Source organism: Abramis brama, assembly GCF_963993115.1.
Source record: "Abramis brama genome assembly, chromosome: 4".
Lineage (NCBI taxonomy): Eukaryota > Metazoa > Chordata > Actinopteri > Cypriniformes > Leuciscidae > Abramis > Abramis brama.
This window is the reverse complement of record NC_139966.1, coordinates 45,868,871-45,878,870: the sequence shown is the minus strand read 5'-3', so window position 1 is coordinate 45,878,870 and position 10,000 is coordinate 45,868,871. Positions and strand designations below refer to the sequence as shown.

General features: G+C 37.2%; 1 protein-coding gene across 11 annotated transcripts in view; it reads left to right on the top strand.

The window, feature by feature from the left end:
• The first annotated feature begins 7,057 nt into the window (after window positions 1-7,057).
• abcc9 (ATP-binding cassette, sub-family C (CFTR/MRP), member 9) overlaps window positions 7,058-10,000 on the top strand; it is a 39,247-nt gene continuing 36,304 nt past the window's right edge. For 2 of the 11 annotated variants that reach the window (XM_084110621.1, XM_084110620.1), the window contains exons 1-2: window positions 7,058-7,420; window positions 8,777-8,931. The gene's annotated coding sequence lies outside the window, so the exon portion shown is untranslated. Of the gene's footprint in view, window positions 7,421-8,683; window positions 8,932-10,000 lie in introns of all 11 variants that reach the window. The other 9 variants (XM_084110626.1, XM_084110624.1, XM_084110617.1 and 6 more) reach the window with 8 other exon arrangements.

Sequence of the window (10,000 nt, the reverse complement as noted above, 5' to 3'; positions counted from 1 at the left end):
TCCGTTTCGTCTGATGCCTTTTAGTCTGAGTCCGTTTCGTCCGATGCCTTTATGTCTGATGCCTTTTTGTCTGAGGCTGTTTCGTCTGATGCCTAATTGTAGGAGACCTGACACCTGACATTGTTTTTCCTGAGACCTGAAGCTTTTCAGTCTGAGGCGCGATGCCGTTTTGTCCAATGACTGAAGCCTTTTAGTCTGAGGCATGATGCCTTTTCTTCATAGCTCTGGGGATGTCCTAAAATGTACACCGTAACCTGGAACGCATTGCCGGACCGCATCCGCGTGCAATGTGAAAGCTCTAACATGGGTACAGAAAAAAAGACGCACCGCATACGCACTGCAAACGGAGTATGTGTGAAACGGGCGTAAGTCGTTTGTCATGGTTGTAAAAAAAAACAATGGCTATCTATCTGACATCTTTGCCAATTTAAGTAATCAATAAATTATCGGGGAGGGTCATGTCTTTTTTCACAATCAGTTTGGAGGGTCATAGAAAAATGTATTGCTGGCGAAGGGAGGGTCAAGTCTCAAAACTCCTCCAGTAGCCACTTAAATAAAAAAAAAATAACAGTCCCTAATCAATTTAAATTAAATTTCAAGTTTTCAATGGCATGATTTTGCATGTAATATTGCCAACGTTTCAGTACAATGACACAGGGACGTGCACAGGAATTTTGAGGGGCAGTTGCTCTGACCTGAAAAAAGCCCCCCCCCCCCACCTCCAAAAAAAAGGGCTATATGAAGGACTGAGAATTACAGGGTCTTTATTAAAATACTGTATATATACGCAAAGAAGTAAAACACTGAAATACAGCACTCAATCACCTTAACTAGTACTAATAACACAGATTTGATCAATAATAATACCACTGACGATTCTGATTATCGATCCGATTCTTTAACGATTCTTCTTGATAGCACTGTGTGGAAAAATGCAGTCATATGCTTTTTAAAAAAAACAAGAGGTTTTATTTATTTTAAAGCTTAAGCTTGAGTAAGCAAACTGTACTTTTTATGTAATTTATGTAATAAATAGAACCTTATTGTAAAGTGTTACTGATTAGTTATACACCGATTCAGACGTCTCCTGAGTTCACTGCTGGAAAGAGCAGTTGTTTTAACCATTCATTAAAATGAATCGGTTCAAAGGAGTCATTAGTTCGCGAATTGGACGTGTCATGCGCGCTGTGTGATTATCCCAGCAGTTAGGACATGGACATCCAAGATTTGTGTCAACACAGAAAACATTTCATCACTGGATAGTTTTTTTCGTTTGATTAAAGTGTTGTTTTATGTCAGCTGAATGTCCGGAACGCTTTTCAGAGAAGATAAGGCAACTTATTTAGCACAATTCACACCCAGCGGTAATTCAGGAGAGAAAAAAAATCTCAGAATGCTCCACATGAAACTTTTGGTCTCCCGACCTTTTACCACCATGTCGATTTATTTTGATTAATATGTGCGAGGGAGAGAGAGAGCAAGACAGCGCTTAGTTTGGAGACGGTCTTGTTTACACTTTCGCCTGGCTCCGAAGAAAGAGAGAGCGCGCGCGCAATCGGGTCTCTCTCTCTCGCTCTCTCTCTCTCTCTCTGCTCGTTCTTTCAGTTAAACATGCGCTGTCACAAGCGCAGCAGTTCATCTACATTACTCACCGATCAAATAAGACTTTGGCGGGACAAAAATTCACTTTGGCGGGCGCTAAAACAAGTTCAATGCAGGAAAATTCATGCGTGAATTAAACTGAGTAGTACATGACCATGCACTCGCACAAATGCGACCACATACAATTTTTAACTCGCACATTCTCAAAAAATGGTCACAGTCTGGAACCCTGATGATGATTGTTCGTTTGTTATACATCACAAACTCACTTTTTCCGAACACGTTGAGTCTCACCCGACAACCGCGATAATCTCCTTAGGGCCGCTAATGCAGGCTCAGCTCAGGTGCCGGTCGCGTGCAGCGCTGCAGCCACATAAACAGAGTTTGCCCTTCCCCTACTGACTTTCACTTTCGGTGCCCGAATGGAATTGAATGAGGCTTTGCGATTTTTTTTTATTATCTATGCCTACGTGAAATTCTGCATCCATTGTACTTTTTATTTATTTATTTTTTTCCCCCTTGGAAGGGCAACGTGAGTCGAGAAGGGCATATGGGCAGTTGCCCGGGCAACCTGAGCAACCCCCCTGTGCACGTCCCTGCAATGACATAATAAAATAAGATACATTCAGATATATTTTAGGCCTACACAATAATTAAATATAACAGATAACTGATATTCATTTCAACTTTAGCCTATGGCATGCAATGTTGCTAAATGATCAATTTACAAAAAAACTGTCATAAAATAAAACAGAATATGGTACCAGAAATATTAGTTTCAGTAAAGTTAATACATTAAGAAATTGCAATATACAGCAGCCAACTTCAATGGCTGTTCATTTACTACAAATGATTGTGCCTTTTAATACTTAAATAACTGTGGCTATAATCACAGAGTCTGTATTTCGGTAAGGATCTGATGGTGATGAGACATTCTTCCAAATGTTTAGGTCCCAGACTGTTTTAAGTCTCTCTTCCCGTATCAGATCGTAGATCCATTCCTCCTGTTTCAGTCTACAAAAGTGCTTGAAAAACGCCTTTTCCAAATGGAAGTAGGAATCAGAAATAGTTATTTGCTCCAACCTTGCTTCAAACTTCCTTGAGGTCCCCCACAGGCCCTCTGTGAAGCCTGAGCTGGAATCAAAGAATGATCCTTTCCTCTCCCACCTACACTAAATCTGAGATTTGCAATAATCTGTCTCATCCACACACATATAGGCTAAATACACACACACATACTGGTATATATATATATATATATATATATATATATATATATATATATATATATATATATATATATAGCTTTCATAGGCAAATAGTTTATATCTTTTCAATATTTTAATAGAAATAAAGACAACTCAATCGATAATTCTTTCAGTTGGCAACTTGAGCCGTGAAATACCCAGTTCTCATCATCAACCTGATTACGAGTGCTCAGAGATGTGAGAACGCTAATGAAGCCACTAATGAAGACTGAGAACAGCTCTTTGAAGGAAGACACTGTGCCAGAGTGTCCAGTGTTGTTGATCAGATTCCCAGATTATTCCCAGTGCAAACAATACAAATCATCAAAAGACAATTATTTAAATAATTCCTTTGCAGCTCTTTCAGGAGCCAGATCCATTCTTGGCTTTCAAAAATTATGCTTTGATTGATTAATTGCCTGGAGTGTTGCTTACACAAACACACACATAACCGGAAGCTATTTATTTGTACTAAGGATTAAACCCTGATTCTATCATCTATCGCATCAGTATGTGATTAGATTAATTCATTTCTGTGGTTTATGGCTGGTTGGTATCAAATAATAGGCTTCACAGAGCAGAACAATTCAATAGGAAGTTCTGAAATTGTAATAGGGGCAACGCTCTTCCAGATAACCTTCAGAAGTTGAAAATAAATTTAAAAAAATCATAATGGGGTTGTGCTGCTGTCCCCAGGATAACAAATTACTTTGGCAGTGGAACACTGAATAACCAGCTAACAAGAACATTGTTTTTTGTGAGGAAATGATTGCACTTTTTGAAACATGCACTTTTCGTCTCACTGCTAATTAACAGCAACCTTGGTGTATCCATCACTCTAGAAGCGCTTGAGTCCATGAACACAGCTGAGTAAGCAGAGAAGGGTTTGGAATTAGTGTTGTTATTGTTCACTAAAACTAGAAACAAAATCATTTAAAGTCATTCACTTAAAATTACTTAACATTGAAATAAAGCTTAAATAAAATACAAATATAATTATTAGATGAAAAACATACAGTTAAATTTGTTCCTTGACGACTAACTGAAATAAATAAGTTTAAGCTGAGGTACTAAAATTACAAAATCTACATCTTAAAAATATACATGGCTTTATTTAGTTACATTCTATGGGGGAAAATATAGTTTTTGCTAACAGATTGCATAGATTTGAATAATTATAATTATTTTACAACTACTTATAATTATGTAACTATAGTTTTTATTATATATATATATATATATATATATATATATATATATATATTACTTTGAACATTGTAAGAAAATGTTTTTTGCCTTAAAATATGTTGGTTGCAACAGTGTACTTTGAGTGTCAAACCACTAGGTGACAGTATATTGTCATTTTAAAATGTCATCAATGCCAAAGAAACAAAGAGTTCTAGCCTATAATCATTAATGTCATTCTGTAAGTCTTTGAACAACAATTTTATAAACAATAAGCTAGTTCCACCGTCCAGTAAATTACTTGAAGCACTTGAACTACCTGCATTTATGCTAACTAGGCATTAACTTAGGCACTAATTTAGGCATAGGTGCACCTGAGTGGTCCAGCATCTGGCATCTACTGTAGATACAAACAAACAAATTGGTATTTTCTTTGAAACTGCTTTTCTTCTTCTTCTATTTCTATAGACTATCCATTCTCTTTTCCACCATTCTGTCTCACATGTCCTGTTGTGCACACATTTACCACATAAAACAAAAGTCCAAAAGGTGCAGTTTGAGGAAAATGCTAGCATTTAGCATCCATGCTAACATACACAGTAAAGGAAAGTAGAATCTATGTTAGCAAGTGCAAGTGTTTAATCATAGTTTAAACTAACATTGCAGTCTGGGTCTGTTTATTGTATAGGGCTGTTTATGTGAAAGTACCTTAACGATTATACCGTGACAGTTTACACATAGAGCGAGGGAGAGAGACTGTTTATTTAATGGAGGTACGTGTGCAGTTTCATGTTCCCACTCTTTCGCTTGTCATTTTCTCAGCTTCCCCGTTCATCTGTCTCTCTGTATTTATGTTGATTATTGAGTTGATAAATACGCATGATGCTTGGGACGTGTAAAAGACTTCCTGTCCTTTTCTAACCACTTCAAGGAACCCAGCACACTGAGCCAAGTGACAACACTGAGTCAGCTGAAATAAACCCTCACTTTCTTTCTTTGATTTCACAAGCAACTCAAGGAAAGACATCATCATTTTCCATTTATTTAGTTATATAAAAGATAAGCTTCATTTCCTGTGGATGTCCCTCTCATAAAGGTCTCCCAATGTCCCAGTCCCAGAATTAATGTCAGCACGGAGGTTATAATTTTCTCCATGTGCTGTAAGTTTCCCCCCAGAAACTAATTTTTTAAATGTCAAGCCTGTTGGAAAATCCATTTTATGCTGGCTGTTTTAGAACGTAGAAGCTGGTTTCTAGCTGGTTGAAACTCGTCATTAGCTAGTTCAAGCTAGTTATTATTAGTTGGTTAAAGCTTTATTAGCTATAGTCACGCTGGTAATTAGCTGGTCAAAGCTAGTCCTCAGCTTGTCCAAGCTGGTCATTAGTTGGTTAAAGCTGGTCATTAGCTGGTTAAAGCTGGTTCAAGCTGGTCATTAGCTGGTTAAAGCTGGTCATTAGCTGGTTAAAGCTGGCTCAAGCTGGTCATTAGCTGGTTTAATCTGGTCATTAGCCGATCCATGCTGCTCCTCAGTTTATTCCAAGCTGGTAATTACTGTAGCTGGTTCAAGCAAGTAATTAGTGGGTCCAAGATGGTCAATTGATGCATGGTCCAAGATGGTCAACTAGCATTAAAATACACATTTGTAATAGAAGACATAGTACTACTCTTACAACACAAATATCACAAATTGAATATTGCGATAGGCTACATACTTTTTTAGATAGGCTAATTATAGTGAAATAATCACAGATTCAAGGGGAAAAATAAGAATAACTTAATTGTCTCTATGCTTAATGTCTCATTTGATGACGCACACCACATGCATACGTGTGGAAACCGCCAATTCTCAGCTTAGTTATGGGAAACTGAAACTTTCTCAAAGAAGTTGTGTTTGACCCCCTGGCCTCCAGAATCCTTCAGCCTCAAATGCACCACTCTGTCCCCAGTCACAGCACCTCGTCCCAGGCTCTGGGTGTCACCACAGGGCCTTTGATGGCTCACACATGGGCTGCATCCTGTACTACTCCCTGTGGGGGAGAGGCTGGGTTAGGACTGATCCCTTCTGGTCTCTAGGGAAACACAGGGGAAGTGACTGTTTGCACACACACGCTCACACACGCTCACTTTCCATAATCCCCATACAAACCCCAGCGCTTCTTCAACCTCTCACACACCCTCACTTCCCTCAGTCATATACATGCACATTCACCCTGCAGCAGTTCTCATCACACTTCAGTCTCCAAACCATCTGTGACCTTTGAGTTCTGTCCCTCTGGAATGGAGGTCCTGCTTCCCATGAAGTCCCAGCATCAGTCAGTCAGTGGCTTTGAAGACCCTTAACATTTTGCACACGCCAACAAAGGGGACATGTATCCCAGTGGTCAACATTTTCATTCTGCTTTTCTAAAGCCTATAAAACAAAAACTAACAGACTATTGTGATTAATCTAATGATATGTTCAGTTCATTTATAAGGAAAGTAAACCAACAAATGTGTTTATAAATCTGTGTGACATTTGTCACATATGTGCTACTTCACACGTATGTTTTTCTAAAATTAACACAATGGGGTTATTAATATTATGTTTTTAATAATGGGGTACTTTAGCCTTATTGCTGGGGCTGTGGGAGTTCAGATAGATAGATAGATAGATAGATAGATAGATAGATAGATAGATAGATAGATAGATAGATAGATAGATAGATAGATAGATAGATAGATAGATAGATAGATAGATAGATAGATAGATAGATAGATAGATAGAATTTGTAGCAAAACTACAAACGTGAATAAAAAACTACAACTCCCACAAGGCTGTTCTTCCCTGAAGAATAGAAACTGCATGAGCTGATATGGTTAATATTTTGGAGGGTCATTAAAAGAAAATCATGCAGCAAACTATAATAAACTGCCTTGAGAATACAATGCGGAACGACATTTTTTAAATTGTATTGCCACTAGCCTATAGGTCCTGGGTCCATAAACGAAATCTACACCCCCCCCTAGTGAATGAAATCATTATGCATCATTTTGAGTTGCTTATGTGGCGTAATGGACCACATATTCCACATTCTCTCTTTCTTTTAGCTACCAAGCCACCAGTAAACCCTCTTTAGTTTATTGAGTATTATGCACCTGCCACTGAATCTTCGGTACGGTCCCGTTATTCTTAATGTGACCTACATCAGGAGGAGACACGCTCGTGCACGGGCATCCCTCCTTTATATCTGACGCCATAGCAACGCTATGCCGAAGCACTGATGCGCGCTTTCTTCAATACCGAAAGGACACAGAGATACAACAACCATCGTGTTCAGTGTCTATCTGATGTCGGAGCGGGTTTACGGCAAGTATCGATGACAAAAACTACAATCGGAGGCATCTAGGTGAGTGTGTCCGCAACCTTGGCGCATTACCCAAATCTTAAATTAATTCATTAAAATCCCAAAGGTTGATGAATAACGCTCACTGCTTTGTCTTATTTGCAATGGCCTTCTATGGATATGTTATTGTTACGTTGCATTATAATTGCATTTTGACGCTCGGTCGTATTTTCATAAACTGAATAACATGGATTTGTCACTGGGCTCATGTAGAGATATGCCGTTTTGTAAAACATCCGAACAAGGTTAAATCGAGATTAAATGTAATTTCGTTTTTTTGTAAGGTAAACTTGTTTTACCGAGGCAATAGCCATGTGACTTCGGTGTAGCTACAGTAGACGACACTGTAGGCTACAGTAGGCTATTTAGCCTACTCAGAAACGTGGTAACAAATTATGAACGACATTACACATAGGCTACTATGTTTATAATTGAGTAAGTAGCCTATAACATCACATGAGTTCCTTAAAAGTGAATCATGTCTACTAATAAGCAAAACTAATACTAAATAACAATTTGTAATTGTAATAAAGTAACTCTAGAAACATTAAACTGTATCATCTTAAAGAGTTATATCCTATTGTTTATGTTTTGACTGTTTATTAATAAGTATTTCTATTTTTTATAATGTACACCGATAGGAAAATGCATGTGCACATAAACACTCCTGGGGCCAAAAAAACAAAACAAATGAATAGAGCAATGACATCCACAAGAAAATAAAATACTAAACATGATGAGAGACTGGCAAACTGTCAAAGATGCTACCATAACCATTCATGCCCCTGTGCATGCTGGGAAAACAATTGGGACTGAAGCACTATTCCGGAAACTGAGTGAGCAAAAGGTGTACTTGGACAGGATGTGGTTGTAAAATGTAACTGTTTATTGACATAATGTTGGACTCACTTAATTAAATATTCAGTAGGAATTAATCAGAAATTAAATTTAATAAATGGAATAAATTGTTTTAATGGTTTTTTTGTTACATTTTTAAATTAGCCTGTATATAAAAATAATAATAATTCTGTTAAATACCTGTTAGGTATAAATATATATTATACCTATTAAATTGCATCAAGACATCTACAGATGCATAGAATAATTTTAATTTTAAGTAAATATTGAAAATGTATTTATTCAATCAATTTTGTATCTTATTTGTTATCATTTATATAATATAAATTATGCTTTTCGGTCGGCCACTAATTGAAACATTGCTATCTGTCTCAACTCTTGTGTTTTGCTCTCCATCTGCTTACCTAGACATCACGTTCGGGCATCACCCCTGTGTAGGCAGGCATCTCGCAAGGTTTTGAGACGCAGCCACAGTGTCACAGTCGATCTCTATTTTCTCAGGACGGTCCATATTCATGCCAACATTCCTGTTCAAGTTTGGAAATACGATCCAAGAGCAAGAGGGAGAGCGAGACCATGAGCAGCTGATACTCCGCAGCTAAAAATACTCCTCTAACACCAGGCAACAAAGCTGCTAAAGCAGAGCAATAACTCCGGTAAGTGATTTTTTAATAATCATATATGACTGTAACTGTGGGTTTTACTATTTTATGTATATTCATGCCAATTAAAAGTTGAGAAAAGACAACATCAGGCTGTCAATGAGCATGTGGAAGGATTTGAAAGCGATGTAAAGCGATGAGTATGAATGAGTTTGTTACAGGAGACTATTCTATTTAATGCACTTGCCATGGGTATTTACTTTGTAATTCACGTCATTTCATCCCAAACAAGACCTTGTTTGTTAATATTATCAAGAAGACCATACATGAGTTTTAAGTCCTAGAGTATCTTAAATATCTTGAATATCTTAAAAAAAGTAATTGTTATAAAACTATGGTGTGAAGAGCCCTGACATATCAGTAGCTTAATAAAATCAGTTTTTATTTTACATGGAGGTTCGCCTCTTGGTGTTGTGATCACGTGACCCTCTGAATGCTACTCTCTTTCTTGGTAGCCCCTTTTATAGGATCCATTTGTTTGCATTATTGAATGCTTTCACAGCATATAGCATTATATGCTAATAATGTTGTCATTTATAAAAAAAAAAATTATCACGTACACACCGATAAGTGTCCATTTAAAATGAAAGACAACTATCATTTCAGCTACATATATACATAAATAAAAAATATATTTTTCTTCCAATGTGGTGATATATATGTCATATATATATATGATATCATGATTATATAATGTAAAAATAATATAGATATTTTAATATAATTTAAAAATGTTAAAATAATTAAAATAGGTTTGCCAAAAATAATCTTTTGCGCAAAAAAACCCCCACACTGATGGGTCACCGGAGGACATACTTCAATCTACCAGAGTATATTCCTCATAAGCAAACATTACTGGTTGTGGTGTTGTATAATGCAGCTCTCCTGAATGAGAAATTCAACTTTTCCTTGGCAAATGAGATAGCTGATGGGTAGAGGCACTGCAGGGTTTGTTAATCTTGCTCTTAAACTGATTGGCAGCAGTGGATCAATGTAGTCAAATTCTATGCCAGACCTCATAGTCAATAATTACTACAGGAATACTGCTTTCAGTGCTGTCAGT